Genomic DNA, 6,000 nt, shown 5'->3' on the forward strand with positions numbered 1-6,000 from the left:
AGGCCATTCCAAACACATAGAACACCACACATTTAAAGTTCTACTATAGTTAGAATTTCAGATTTACTGCACTTGAGATTTACTGCATTCTCCATTTGTTTCAAAACATTTATTAACGTTGTTTCAATGAAACCACTCAGTTTACCATTCAGCAATTTATTCTTATTCAAAAATATTACGGACTAAATGTCTGAACTCCCAAAGGCAACACTTGCCTTTCGGACTAAACGTCCGAATGGACTAAATGTCTGAACTCCCAAAGGCAGCACTTGCCTTTCGGACTAAACGTCCGAACGGACTAAATGTCTGAGCTCCCAAAGGCAGCACTTGCATTTCGGACTAAACGTCTGAATGGACTAAACGTCCAAAAAAGGCGACACTTACCTTCAAGACTAAAGGCAGCGTTTGAACTAAATGTTCAAGATAAAAAAAAATTGCAGGTCCTTTTGGATCATCTAACTCAAAGATCAAGGGGCCACCGGGAACGGACGACCAAAACACGCAAAGGAGTACAGAACGCCGAAACCGAGCGTTTCTGCATAAACAAGTAAGTTTACATTAACCCATATTTACTATGTTACCTTATTCTAAGGTAAAAGTTCCACTAAGAAAGTGCTAAGTAAAGATAACCCTTGTTTATACCAAAATGGCGAAGGGTAAAATGCCTCTAATATAAGAGGATTTAACATGTAACCTAAGGCTGAAAGCCTTCAATCATACATAACAACCCTCAAACATACAACATAGCATAGTAGTATAAGTGGTATGGATGGCCGAAAGCCTTAGACTTATATTATCCAATTTGCAAACGACCAAATAACACAAATTAAAATTGTTGTAAACAAGAAATAACAACATTCAGAATTAAAAGAGTTTTAAAGTCATCAACAGAGTAAAGGAGATTTGACTAGGGCTTAAGCTCTTTCAGCCTTGGCATCTTCATTAGGGGCCTTCTCGGGAGCAGGTACTTCACCAACATCTATCGTCTCATTGCCAGCTTCTCCCAATGGGTCAACAATTTGTTCAGCAGCAGGGGAACCCTCCTCTTCCTCATCATCATCGTCTGGGTAGGTCCCAGCAGGAACCTCTTTAGACGAGATCATTTTTCCGTGAAGAACATCTTTTTCCAGAGGACGATCAATCAGAAAGGAAGCTTGCCTGATAGCTTTCTTAAAGCCGCGAGTATGCTCCAGGATAATTACTTCTGCCATCTGCCTTTCCTGGGCCTTTGAAGGCATCAGGGAACTCCTCAGGGTGTTCCTTTCCACAGTCAGCTCATCTATCGCCTTGCGGGCGGCTGCAAGGTCAACGGTTTGCTAATCATTTTCCTTTTTAGTAGCTTGGAGGGATTTCTTTATGTCTTCAAAGAGAATACGACCCTCATTAATCGTCTTCTGGGCTACCTCATATCTCGGTCCACATTGAGAATGGGTAAGAGTGAGGTCCAACAACTGTTTTTGTAGACCTTCGACGTCAACCTTTTCCTTGTCAGTTGTATGGACTAATTGCCAAGTAGACGTAGTTGCGCAAGCGCAAAACTCTAAGCAGTTCTGCATCAGTTGTTGCCGGGATGTACCTTCCAACACCTTCTTCTCGGTCGGATTGAGTTGGAAGTCTATCTTGTATCCCAGATCAAATCCGACGTCCCAGATGTCGTTCGGAAGACTACGGTCGGCCTCAGGATGAACGGCTTCTTCGGTCATGGGTCCTTTCGAAGCATTTTTCGTTTTCTTCCCGGTCGGGGCATCCTTAGTCTGAGGGACCACTCTCCTCTTCCTTTTCAAGGGAATCTCTTCTTCACCTTCAAGATTGATGACTGCTTGTGGGGGGGTTTCCTAGCCCGAGCGCTAGAACCTTGCCCTTGGACAATGTCCTTGGAGTAGTTAAACCAATCAATGGTAACTTTCTTTTTGCCCATGATAGCTGAAATAGAAAAAAAACTTCAATAAGTAAGTTTATCAAATACTTAGTAGTTTTTAGTGTAAGAACATACCAGAGATTCTCGAATCTAAGTCGTCGTGTGCCAGACAATTGACTATCTGCTTTGAAGAGAAGGGGCGAAGAGATAATCCTTCTAGTATACCGATGACCTCTAATTCATAGGTTGACAATAATTCCCTATCTCAAGAGGTTATTGAACGAGGGTTTTGAGTCCAGTACAAGAGAAACCTCTCACTACCATCTTCATTAAGAAAAAACGGACAACCTAAATCGGTAATAAGTACTCTAAAGTAGTGTTTTTTGAAATCCTTGTATGAATCAGCGTACAGTTTAAATAGGGTATTTTTGGGGTCGAAAATAAGTGAAACCCAACCCCTCTTGGGGATCGGGCGGGTCCTAAAGAAATACAGAAACATGGGGGCGGTCGGTTTTATATCTAAAAACTGAAAAAATACACAAAACGACTGAATGTAACCCTAATTATTTGGATGCAGTTGCGTAGGTGCAACATTCAAGTTTCTCAGCACATCCATGTGAAAATCAGAGAAAGGAAGTCTAAGGTACATATCAACAAATAAACATGAATACATGTAAAAGAAGTGCCTTTCTGAGCTATGTTTATGGTGGAAGACCTTTTCGTCTTCCCGACATGGGGCTAGTCTCATAGAGCGCCCATAACCTAGATTCCTAAGGATACAACTATTCTCTATCCAAAATTCTAAAGATAATTTATCAACAAAAGAACTGGAGATGTCATTAACATCTCGCGATGCCCAGTCATAATTGATAACATCGACATGAGGTTCGGCATGGTCGTCTACTGCGACACCACCGCGAACAAAAACCCTACTACCGTGAAGAAGGGTGGAAATACCTACCTGGTCGACGACGGGAGGCCTATCAGATGAACTGGTTGGCACCTCTTGCCCCCTTTCTTCCACAACTAACGATGGACAACCTAGGCTAAGGGAAGAACTCATGTTTACCTGAGAAAGTGGAGTCACTTGGAGAAATGGGAAAGGGAAAATTCCAGTGAAACAAAACGAAGAGGAAAGATGAAAGGCTGCTCTGGAGTTCGAAATACAGGGGAAATGGAAATGACGGTTGCAAAACCCTGCATTAATGACTCCGAAACTGGCAGAAACCGTCAGAAAAACCCTCAGCCGTTGGATCAAAACGATCTGACGGACACGCGATCTTGACTCCTCAACTACTCGCAGGGCGGGAAAAGTAAATAATGACTTGGAATTTAAGCGACTCGCTTCAAAACGCCGCGTTGCAGAAACCATTTAAGATACCTCTGAACGATTGAACGACTGGTTTACTAGGGTTACTCATGACTTTAACCGCTCGGCGCATCGAGATTACTCGTCGCATAAAACGGCCGGTCGGCTGAGATTACTCGCTGATAAAAACGATCGTTCGAATAAGATTGCACGCCAGCCAAACTAATTAATCCCTCACACTTTAAGTCCTGCATTCAATCGCTGATAAAGCCCAACTCTTCATTTAGACTTGGGGGGATGATGTACGATATGCTATTTGGGCCGAGCGGTTACGACTAGTAACCGAACGGTCCAAAAAATTTGTGGGCCTTGATCATAAATGACGGGTCATTATTATTGGGCCGACGGTCCATCATGAGGATATAATCCATCGTAGTTATATCTTAACAAATATTATATCAGATAAGATCTGAACAACCAGATATTCAGGTATGGCTGTTTATATTATATTCTGTTTATATTTGATAATAATCTATATATACAGGGCTGGAATGATAAGCCAGGTACGCTCTCTCTTATGCTATTTCACTCTACAGTATACTTCTGATTCTTCACCGAATTCACTCTGAATTAGCTGAGTGATTTCACTCTNTATTCTCATATTGAGAATCCTTGGCCTTGCACTCAAGGCTCTTCGCTACTACACCCTAACTTGGGCGTCGGAGTGCCATTGCAGGTACCTCCCCCCTCCGGTCAAAGATTGAAGATTTCCGGACAATTGAAGATTGAAGGAGAGCGGACGTTCAATTCACGAGAGAAGGTTCACCAATCTACTTAATCACGCAACACAAAGCGGGAGTGCCACATCATCTAGGTCAGTTCTTTTGATCCCAGAAATTCATACTGAAACAATGTAAATTGAAAATCTCTACTTATCTATCACACATGTTCCACATTACAACTAAAGAGAGCAGACGACTCGTAATTACTTCTAAGACCTGAAGCTAGCTAGTTCAAACATCTAGAAATACTTGTAATTACTCCTACATTCTGAACTCATGTCTTGTAGAGGAATAATGTATCATATGTAATTGCAGCATATTTAACTTAATCTCTTTTCTTCCTATTCTATTTTCTTCTACTATTGCCTTCTTATATTGATTTTTCTAACTATTCAAGACAGTCCTTCCCCAATTATTAAAAATAGGAAAGGGGCCAATGAATCACCTTGTCTAAGTTTTTTTTTTTTTACTAAACTTTTGATTATTACTCATTGCTTCACATTGCATCTCACTTTCTCAATCCTTTCATTACCTACTAGAATGATGCTATTAAGTAATGAACACATATCATGTAAAATCGTCGATTATTTTGGTCACAACATGCTTAAGTTTGTTAAACAATATAGTGTATACACAGCATCCAAAGAATGATCCGGAATTGAGGCTGTGGCAGAGAATGATCCGGAATTGAGGAAATCGGCGTTCAACCCAAACTCTCCCACTTGCAAAGCCGTGGTTGATCAAGTGGTCAAGATAATCGAGAAAGCGGATTCGGATTCAATCCTTCTGATTTCGTGCATCAAGACGATTGGGAATTTGGCGAGAATGTTCAATGCTATTGAGACAAGGATGATCGGGCCCTTGGTGATGCTTCTAAATGAAAGGGAAGCGGAGGTGACAAGAGAGGCGTCGATTGCACTGGCGAAATTCGCCTACACCGAGAATTACCTGTACGTGGATCACGCCAAGGCCATTATAGTTGAACGAGGATTTCTAGTTGGACTATTTTCAGGACTCCATGATTCAAAATCTTCACCTCCTTGATTATTTTTATCCCAAAAACCAGATTGTCTGGATCCCCCAACCATTGTATTATAGTTGTTAAGATTTCTTTGAGAACTAAATGGAAAATATTGCCTAATTCTCCACACGCTTTCAGACCCATGGTCTGATTTTTCGGATGGTATTTGTACATGCCCCAATGGTTGTTGTTTTTTAGGATTAACATTAGTTGTCTGATGCAGTGAATATGGAGAAACTGTTGTGCTTGAGAGATGCCTCGAAGATGAAACCACAATTGTTTGTTATTGCCTTAGTGCGCGGTAGTAGTCGTGGGAATTTGAGTTAGTAATTGTCCTGCAGCATGGTTCTGGATAATTCTATCACATGCTACACTTCGCCATGAAAAGGGGTTTTTTATGCTTCTGAGCTCCATCCATTTTGAAAAGATAATAAAATGGGAGCACATTAGTTATAACCAATACTTTACCAGTGACTCCTACATTAGGGAGAAATGTTGGGAAAATAGCCATGATACTTACAATATTATGGAAATAAAAATAAAATCTGAAAATAAAATATTAACTGATTTAAAAATTAAGATCTCTTTAACCTATCATAAAATAATATTCTACCTAGATAAACAGAAAATCCTAACTACCCATTCCTATTTTATCTCTATCAATAAAATTTAAGTTTATTCCAACAAACTCTCCCATAAACTTAAATTCTTCCTTCCCTGCTTTCCATGTGCATCATCCCACACCAGGTTTGCTTCTTTCAATAAATTTGTCTTCTTTTTCCTTATGACCTTCATGTCTTTTACCTTGATTGACCTCTTTAATGCTTTGACTGACTTTGTTATGTCCAATTTCTCAATAACCTTAACCAACTCATCTCTGACCTTAGGCAATTTCTCAACAATCTTTATCGACATCTTCATCGAGTTCTTCTCAACATCTTCCTCTTCATCGAGTTCTTCTCAACATCTTCATCTTCCTCTTCATCGAGTTCTTCTCAACATCTTCATCTTCCTCTTCATCGAGTTCTTC

This window comes from Vigna radiata, chromosome 1 (assembly GCF_000741045.1).
Source record: "Vigna radiata var. radiata cultivar VC1973A chromosome 1, Vradiata_ver6, whole genome shotgun sequence".
NCBI lineage: Eukaryota > Viridiplantae > Streptophyta > Magnoliopsida > Fabales > Fabaceae > Vigna > Vigna radiata.